The following is a 10,057-nucleotide window of genomic DNA, read 5'->3' as shown; positions in this document are numbered from 1 at the left end:
GAATGTATACATACAGCTGATTCACTGTGTTGTACAGCAGAAACTGACACAACATTGTAAAGCAACAGTATTCCATTAAAAAAAAAAAGATGCTGAGGGGTTCTATGAGGTATATCAGATAGTAATATCTTATAGCAACAATAATAGCTGTAACTTACTGAGCATATGTTAAGTGTTAGGCATTTTACAAACATTTTTATTTTCTTCCTTGCCACACAACTGATACTCTTAGTATCCCCATTTCACATAGGTAGACACTAGGGCTGGGACAGGTTAGTTTCTTAAGACCATAACATTAATGTGTTAAATTCTTTACCAGATTAAATTACAGGTCTTGCTACCTCCTTGAACTTCCTCTATCATAGAACTCTCCATATTTTATTGTTTGTTGCTATTGTTTAGTCACTAAGTCTGACTCTTTTGGGACTCCGTGGACTGTGGCCCCCCCAGGCTCCTCTGTCCATGGAATTTCCCAAGTAAGAATACTGGAGTGGGTTGCCATTTCCTGTTCCAGGAGATCTTCCCAACACAGAGATCAAACCTGTGTCTCCTGCATTGGCACATGGATTCTTTTACCACTGAGCCACCAGGGGCTATTTTATTGTTGTGTTGGTCGCTCCGTCATGTCCAACTCTTTGTGACCCCATGGACTGTAGCCCACCAGGCTCCTCTGTCCATGAGATTCTTGAGGCAAGAATACTGGAGTGGGTTGCCATTTCCTTTTCCAGGGGATCTTCCCAACCCAGAGATCAAACCTGTGTCTCCTGCATTGGCATGTGGATTCTTTTACCACTGAGCCACCAGTGGCTATTTTATTGTTATTATGTACTTAATGGCTGCCTTTTCTGCTAAGTGCCATGAGCATACAGGAGGCCTGTTTCCTGTTATATCCCCAGCACATGTGATATTTATTCACTCATTTAACAGACACCCAACTTCCATTGTGGGTCTGGTACCTTCACATGGTTACTCAACAATGATGCATTAAATTCGTCTAATGTGCCAGTCACTGTCACCTGGTGCTGAGAGTGCTGTTGGAACAAGACAGGCAAGGTCCCTGCCTCATGGGATTTACATTCTGCCTGAGAGAGACAGGCAATTAACAAATAAAGAAGTGTATAAAATAACAGAAAGCAATATGCGCTATGAGGAAAAACAAAGCAAAGGAGGGGATAGAAAGTAGTGGGGCGGGGTGATGAGGAGGGAAGGCCTCTTTACAAAGACTGAGTTTGATACACCAGAATGAAGGAGAGAATGACTCCTAAGAAAACCTGGTGAACCGTGCTCTAGGCGGTAGGACAAGTGCGAAGGCCCTGAGGTGGGAGTGAACTTGGCCTGTTCTGGGAATAACAAAACCAGTATGGCTAGCTTGTAACAAATAAAGGGGAAAGTGGTTAGAGATGAGTTCAGAGAGATAGGGAAGGTCATATACAGACAGCCTTGAAACCACTCCCTGATATGGAATTTAAGTTTTACCCAGGTGGTGCTAGTGATAAAGAACCTAGCTGCCAATGCAGGAGACACAAGAGACTCAGGTTCGATCCCTGGGTGGGGAAGATCCCTGGGGAAGGGTATGGCAACCCACTCCAGTATTCTTGCCTGGAGAATCCCTTGGATAGAGGAGCCTGGTGGGCTACAGCCGATAGGGTGGCAAAGCTGTTGGACACAACTACTGAGGTGACTTAGCATGCTTGCTAGCACTGAGGGGTTTTGAAAGGAATGCCATGATATGCTTTAGCTTCAACTAGATTATGGTAGAGGCCGTGTGGAAGTTAGCTGGGGGTTGGAGGAAGATTTGACATAGGGAGGTTATGTAGGTATTTTAGCACTTAAACAGGAGAGAGAGAACTTGGACTGGGGTATTGGGGATGAAAAGAAATGGCTGAATTTTGGGGTCTGTTTTGAAGGTGAAGCAGATTGGTTTCCAAATGTATTCAGATGGGAGTGGGAAAAGAAATGACTTGGGTAACTGGGTGGTAACTTCCCTGGTGGCTCAGACAGTAAAGCATCTGCTTACAATGTGGGAGACCTGGGTTCAATCCCTGGGTTGGGAAGATCCACTGGAGAAGGAAATGGCAACTCACTCCACTATACTTGCCTGGAAAATCCCACGGATGGAGGAGCCTGGTAGGCTAAAATACCTACATAACCTCCCTAGGAGTCGGACATGACTGAGCAACTTCACTTGCATAACTGGGTAAATGGAGATACCATTTCATGAGGTATAGAAGACTTGGGCAGGAGACCACCAGAAGAAAGACTTAGACTTCATGGTACTTGCATATGGACATTTAAAAGACTCTGATGCTGGGAGGGATTGGGGGCAAGAGGAGAAGGGGACGACAGAGGATGAGATGGCTGGATGGCATCACTGACTCGATGGACATGAGTCTGAGTGAACTCCGGGAGTTGGTGATGGACAGGGAGGCCTGGCGTGCTGCGATTCATGGGGTCGCAAAGAGTCGGACAGGACTGAGCGACTGATCTGATCTGATCTGACCTGGATCTGAGTGGTGATGTTGAGAGGCATTGGATAGATGGGTGTAAGAGCTGGGATTTCAGGGTGAGGTTAGGACTAGATGTACAAACATGGGAGATGAGTATACAGCTGAAGTTTCAAGTCTGAAGACTAGATGAAATAGCCTTAGCTGTTGCTGCTACTGCTGCTAAGTCGCTTCAGTCGTGTCCGAGTCTGTGCAACCCCATAGATGGCAGCCCACCAGGCTCCCCCGTCCTTGGGATTCTCCAGGCAAGAATACTGGAGTGGGTTGCCATTTCCTTCTCCAAAGCATGAAAGTGAAAAGTGAAAGTGAAGTTGCTCAGTCGTGTCCGACTCTTAGCGACCCCATGGACTGCAGCCTACCAGGCTCCTCCATTCATGGGATTATCCAGGCAAGAGTACTGGAGTGGGAGGTGCCATTGCCTTCTCCTGGCTAGAACTCAGTAAACTTGCTAAATATTTAGGGATAGAGATTGAGTTGAAACATAGGTCTGACTCAAAGCCTTAAGGCACATAACTTGCAACATCCTTCCTGAACTTTAGGACAAGAAGAGGAAGCAATTTTACTGAAGGCGAGGGATATTAGTAGAGGGATAGAGCCACTGATCAAAAATAGGTGGGGGGAGGGGGGTAGAAAGAGGAGTGCCAGATGGGAAGGGAAAAACATGAAAGGGAGTGGCCAGCAGCGGGTGGGGAGAAGAGGGCGGAGCCTACCGTCTCTGGCTGGGGCTCCTTTCATCTTCCATTGTCAGGCGCTGTAATTTGTGTGCTTACAATCGCCCTTTGCCCATTGAATGGTTTTCTTGGTTTCCTTATCTGCATTTTCTAGAATGACTCATGCAGCTCACTTGACAAGAGCTCTTGAGAGCAATTTATTTCTATCAGGTGTCAGAATAGCCATCTTTTCTTAAGAAATTTAAAACAAATCCTGAGAAATCTAGGGATCCCATAACATTAGGTTTTCTTTTTGTGTATCAATGCTGGGAAGCTTAAACCCTCTTGAGTGACATTTTTGCTTCAGCCTCATTTCAACTCCATTTTATGCTCCAATTATGTTTGTCTTTTTTACTTTTGGCCACACCATACGGCTTATGGGATCTTAGTTCTTGACCAGGGACTGAGCCTGGGCCTTGGCAATAAACGCAGAGAGTCCTAACTCTTGGACCATGAGGAAATTCCAAAGTTATTCTGCAGTTTGGCTGGATCTTGAGGCTTGTGGGATTTTGATCCCTGACCAGGGATCGAACCCTTGGCCCATGCAGTGGAAGTGCAAAATCTTAACCACTGGATGGCCAGGGAAGTCCCTGTCTTTTTTTTTTTTTTATGTGCTTCTTGTTTAAATTTCCTTTACTCTTTTTAAATATCCCTAACAGCTGCATCAACTGCTATATGGACCAAGGCAGGGAATAACAAACACATGTGGCATCTGAAAGAACCTTCCTTTCAAATAATCTGTTCCATTGCCCTTATAAACTCACTTGTCAGATGTTTTGTCTCAACGTCTGGTAGAGAAACTATGTTCCTCAAGTCCACCAAGGGACTGTCTCCCACTTCGGAAACAGGCTCCCAATTTGGAAAAAGGCTCCGAATTCCTTTTACAAGGAGAAGGAGTAAATAGGCTCAGGTCTCCTTCTTCCAATCACTCTACAAATGAGAAGTAGCATTAGCTTAAGTACTTATACCAGGAATGAAAGAGACCCAAATGTGGCCTGCACACTTAGCATCACCTCTTTGGTCAAATCCAGACTAGTGTAACAACCACATGCTGCCACAGCGAATGCAATAGCAAGGGCTGCAGCCTGACAGTCTAAGCTGTAGTTGTCCTAGGACACAGTCCCAAGCATACAGGACCAGGGGTGTGGGCCTCCCGTGTCCCTGTGAAGGACTATTGTCCAAGCCAATGTCAGCTCACTTCTGGAAGGGAGAGATCACCGTGCTCCAGAAACAAAATCATAGTATGGAGTCCTTGGCATTGGTCATGGCAGAAGACAGCAGTGCTACAAGCCTCAACAGGAAAACAGGAAAGTGAGCGCTGCGTGAGATGGGCAACATCCTGGGGACTCCCAGAATGAACAGAGAGGAGCCTGAGGAAACTGGAACTACTGCAGTAGCAGGTGGAGTTGGGGAGGAAGAGCCAAAAATATGCTGTTTTTTGATATGGAATTATTGGTTGGGCTAAAGAAATTCTAGTGAAAGACTATTTTAAGAAAGAGTTGAATAATAACAACACAGGCAAAGTTTATTTAAATCTGCTTCTGTTAGTGTCCATGGACACTAGGGTAAATTTCCCTCTAATGTAGAAGTGCTTATGAACTCATTGTTGGGAGTGAGTAAGCTGTACACTGGAGATGACAGATATATTTCCAGTCATCAATCAGCCATTTGTGAACATTTATTAAGAACTGATTACCAGCTTCTACTGTGCTTGGGGCAGATCTACTTATAGAAACTGGTTGTCATGGAAACTGCAGATAGCTACAGTCCTCTCTGGACCTGAATGAGGAACTAAAAGTCCTCTAAGTTATTGTCCCTAGCTAAGAGGCCCAGGAGCTTCAAGACTGTTCTAATACTAGACTTCTGGTTTTATTTATGACTCCCCCATTTTAGTTCTAAAAGGTACTGTGAAATTAGGACTCTTTTGATAAAGAGGAAGATAATGATTCAAGCAGGTAACACCCCCCTCAAGGTCTGTACTGAGTATTTTGAACATGCAAAGCCACACTTTGCATTTGTGTCAGCCTAGCTTACAGTGCAGAGAGAGCAAGGGGCTAACAGAGAGAGAGAACAGAGGGCCTCTGATATATGAGATGGACTAGGGTGAGTTGATCATATAATATGTACTTTTGTTTGGTTCACACTGGTTTGATCCAGTGTGATTTACATGATTTACACAGGCCCAGAATCCCAAAGATGAATGGCGGAGACTAAGGAGGAGTGACTCGCTTATTATACCTGCCCTCTCAAATTCCAGCTCTGCTGTTGAATGATTTTTTTGACATTAGACAAATTCCTCAAGTCCTCCAAGCCTCAGATGCCTCCTATGTTGAATGGAAAGATCATTTATTTGATTATGGAGTTATTTGAAGAACAAATAAGAAACTGCATGTAAAAAGTTATTGTTCCTTTTTTTCTTTCAAATATTAGAAATTAGTAGTCCTTTCCTTTAGTTTCACGTCAAAAGGTTGGCATCCTGGTTAAGGTTATGTTTGCATTTATTCAGCTTTGCATGCTCGGACTCTGGCAATGTGCCTGGTTTACTGTAGGAGTTAGTGAATGTTTGTTGTTGAAGAAATGAGAAAGACTTGTAGTTACTTTGCTTGTGATCTCTTTGATATTAAATTCCAAGAATTGGAAGGGAAGTCTCAAGGTCATCTGGCCATGCCTCTGCTTCTGTCCATAAAGAAGAGGTAGGTTGGTATAAAATGAAAGCTGTTCCAAGGATATGAGTGTCTGTGGATCTCACAGCTGGTCAACAGAGCCTTTGGATGGAAGTTCCAGTAGGACGCAAAACAGAGTGAAATTGACTTACCTCTCTGGATGGCATCACTGACTCGATGGATGTGAGTCTGAGTAACTCCGGGAGTTGGTGATGGACAGGGAGGCCTGGCGTGCTGAGATTCTTGGGGTCGCAGAGTCAGACACGACTGAGTGACTGAACTGAAATGAACTGAGATGAAGTAGACTGTTTTTTTTTCAGTACTGACCCAGTAGATCCATCTTCTCTAAAATAATTCCACCATCTTTAACCTCCTGTTGGCTTATGAGATCATATCTCTAGAAGACTCCTATTGAAAATGCAAATATGTTCTTAGAGAATGGTAGCTTGCAAAGTCATTAATAAGTTATTGAACCAGCAAAGAGTGGGGACCACTGAACAGTAAGCTTTTCAAGGGAGTCAGGGAGGAGGGATTGAGGGAAGATTTGGGGGTTATTTCTCAAAGACCATGAATTAGCTGGCATGCCTTGGTGGGTCCCACACACGCATCAGGGAAAAAAGAATTCAGAAACTCTGGAGCAGACGTCTAAGGCACATGGGACAAACTCTGTCATTTGGACCAATTTTTAAGGTAATTAAAGTTTTCGGGAAACAGTTACCTGAATTTCCTCCTGTCACTCTCATGACAACTGTCCAAAGTAGTCAAGGAGGATCCTGATCACCCTACAGTTTCAAAGAAGACACTGTGGCCCAGATCAGCCACGTGATCTGTTTAACACCACTCAGGTTATAAGTAGCAAATGTGGTACTAGAGTTTCTTTCTTTTTACTCTTAACTGAGTTTTCATTAAATTCTACTCCCTCCTTGACTTGGATAACCCAACCAAACAAAACAGTAGTGACAGTGAAATACGAATAATACCAGCAGCCCTCTTTTATGATGCTATGACTATGTAGCAGGATTGTGCTAAACACCTGAGAAACCTCTTGTCATTTATTAATTATCACCAATATTTTCCAGTTGTGGGGAATGAGTAGTGGAGGGGATTTAATGCTGTACCCACCTTCCTGCAGATGGTGAGAGATGAGCATGGACTCAAATCCCCGTTGTCAGAGTTTGGAAGTGCTCAGAGCTTTTCCAGTAAAGGATCTCTGGGTTGGAAGGATCTTAAAGGTAACTTGGTATAATCGTCCATCTAAATCTTTCTTCAGTGTCTCCCTAAATGGTTCTCATGGATTTGCCTTGGAGAAATCAATCTCCCTATTTCCTGGGGGCAATTTGCTCCATTTTAGGACCATTCTCATGGTTAAATCACCAAAGAGAGAAAGTTTTATTTTTTCAACAGCAGATACAAGAACATTTTCACAGGAAAACACTTTGATAGCCTCTTTTGAGGGCAGTCTAGCCTCTTGAGGTCTAAGAGTTGGCTAGTGCCATTTTAGAGAGAAGGACTAAGGATTGTGTAAGAGAGAGAATGACTTGTAGCTCTCAGAGGGCTTGGAGAATGAGCATATAAAAAAGGGGAAAGGAGGTAGGGTGAGTGAAATGGTGGCCTGCTGTGCGCTTCCTCATGTATCTCTTCTTTACTATCCCCTGCCCCTCCCCCCCAAAAAATTCTGTGAAGTCTACAAAACCCTAAAACATTTAGATTTTTACAGAAACCTTTGAAAGGGTTGGCCAGGGGATATTCCCAAAGTAATAAAGGTAGAACTTGTCTTCAGGGAAGCTGATCATATGAGCCTAAGGCACAGAGGGCTGGCAGATAACTCTGGGAGGAAGCTCTTGTGGATGGCAGAATGGAAGGTTGTAGCAGATCGAATGAGATTTTATAGTCTACAGAAGCCTCAGTTGATGCTTGAGTTATAAGACATTCTCCAAATGATTGCACTTATGTCTTTTCTTTTGGCTGGATTGTTTCAAGTAGAGAAGAAGAAAATTAGCCCAGCAGATTCTTGACATGCAAATGAGATACTTTCTGAAATTTTCTCAAATCCTCATCTTCACAAGTATTACCACAGCCCACAATCTCCTATACATTCATCTATGAAAGAAGGGTAATAATATCTGCCCAACAGGAGTTTTGGGAAAATGTAGTGAAATCATGTGGTAAGTGGAGATAAAACACCATAGAGAATCTGATGCTAGGCCATCAAGCTAAGCTCATTCATTTGCTAGATGACTTGCTTTTCATAGTGTAATCCGAATTTGTGCCTTGGCAAAAATTTTAAACAGTGGTATAATATGGCCTTTGGAGGGTAGCGTGAAAATCACTGAAACCTCAAATATGAAAGCTGCAAGTGCCCAAATTCGCCTATGTCAAGCCATGCATTCAAAGGATCTTCCATAGTTTCTGGGTTTGAAACCCTCGGGCCTTTGCATGTCAGCCATCAGTTTCACACTTCAAAAGATGAATGATATAGGATAATAGTGCCATCTATTTCTGCCAGCTTTTTCTTCCAGCTAACAATGATCTCATCTCTGAGGTCTCATTCTCCCTCTTACTAATTAATATCCAGGAACAGTAACTATTGATTCAATAATCTCCACTCCTTGCTTCTTCTGTCATCAGCAGAGCTAGAAAGAGATGTTGTCTAACTGTGGCTAGAATCATGCTGTGGACCAAGGGAAGGGCTGGGATCAGAGATCAAAGCTTGGCTGGAAGCCAGGTTTATGAGCTAACATCATCTTGTTTTTAGTCTCCCAGGGGAATTGTGAGAGGCAAGAACTCCACTTGTTTGATTTGTTTGACTAAAGAACATGAATCTCAAGATAGAAGGAGTAAGATTGGTATCATAAATAATTTTGAGAACGATAGCGTAGTCACACACACATTGTAAGGCCCCATGGGCAAGCCGGAACTCCCAGACTGCACGTTTATATCAGCTACGTGAGCCCCCTGAGCGCCTGACATGAGATAATTGATTCTCCTTGGAAAGAGACCAGCTCAGGTCCCCCAGCCCTCTGAAGATAAGACAGGGGAAACGATGACAAGAGGGGAGAGGCTGAGGAATTGCATTCCCAAGACGATCAGTGGGGATTGGCAGAATGGTTCAGGAATGTTGTTTCTTGCAGGAAAGACGTGGCATTATCTCAGGACCATCTGGTGGCAGCAGGAACGAGAAGGGGGATGGAGGCTCTGAGCAATGGTCACGTAGCCTCATCTCACTGTTTGCAGACGCCCACGATCAAGCAATTTCCTGACAGAAGTGGGTCAGCTATTAGCCTGGGCTCAAGAAAAACAGAACTTCAAGGAATTAGAGAAATGATCTGCAGAGGCTGTATGATTCCTCTACCAAGAAAACCTGAGACACTATCCAAAGCTTGCTATAACATAGGCAAAGTCACCAGACTCGAGGAGAGAATAGAATGCTCTTGATCTTTCAGTAAAATTGATCTTGACTCAGGCAGGCCAACTCTCTTGGACCCTCAGTGTAAGATGGCATTTATGGACTCCAGGGCTCCATCTGGCCTCTGTATGCATTTGAGCCCACTTTAGTGATTACAGAACTGTTGGATTAGTTCCCAACTTTAAAAGATCAAAGTTATCTTCCTCTGAAATCCTTAATACAGTCTCCATAGAAATTTTAAAATAACATGGGATCAAGACACATATTTTCTGGAAGGCCGTGAAGATTCAGAGGAGAGGCAGACCTCCTCTTATATACATGATGCAGCATTGGGGAGTTTGAGACACGAACAGGGAAACTCAATTAGACAAAGTTTTTCAAAGGCCTACATAGAAAACTGGAGGGGAAATCTCACCTCACACCTGGGGGACTGATCAAGGTTTCTTCTTCAAAGTGCATGTGCAGGTTCTGCTGAGTTTCTTGCCAGTAGGAGGAGCTGATTTTGGTGGATGCTGCCTCCATCCTGGAGAAAGGAAATTAGGAAAATCAGCTGAGATGGGAGAACAAGTACCATCCGGCTGCACCACCTCTTGCTGATAGTTTTCCCCCCAGCATTAGGCCTATCTGTGCTAGGAACAGGGCTTCCCAGATGGCACTAGTGGTAAAGAACCTGCCTGCCAATGCAGGAGCTGTAAGAGACTAGGTTGGGTTTGATCCCTGGGTAGGGAAGATCCCCTGGAGTAGGGCACAGCAACATATTCCAGTATTCTTGCC

At 44.0% G+C, this 10,057-nt stretch overlaps 1 long non-coding RNA gene across 1 annotated transcript; it reads left to right on the top strand.

The window, feature by feature from the left end:
- The first annotated feature begins 5,261 nt into the window (after positions 1-5,261).
- LOC104996152 lies at positions 5,262-9,367 on the top strand. The gene is made up of 3 exons (XR_826141.1): positions 5,262-5,317; positions 7,010-7,109; positions 9,009-9,367. It is a non-coding gene; the product is annotated as an uncharacterized LOC104996152 (long non-coding RNA).
- The last annotated feature ends 690 nt before the right edge of the window (positions 9,368-10,057 follow it).

Source organism: Bison bison, unplaced genomic scaffold, assembly GCF_000754665.1.
Source record: "Bison bison bison isolate TAMUID 2011002044 unplaced genomic scaffold, Bison_UMD1.0 scf7180017864290, whole genome shotgun sequence".
NCBI classification, from domain to species: domain Eukaryota; kingdom Metazoa; phylum Chordata; class Mammalia; order Artiodactyla; family Bovidae; genus Bison; species Bison bison.
The sequence above is the reverse complement of the archived record's forward strand: the minus strand, read 5'-3'. Positions and strand labels throughout refer to the sequence as shown.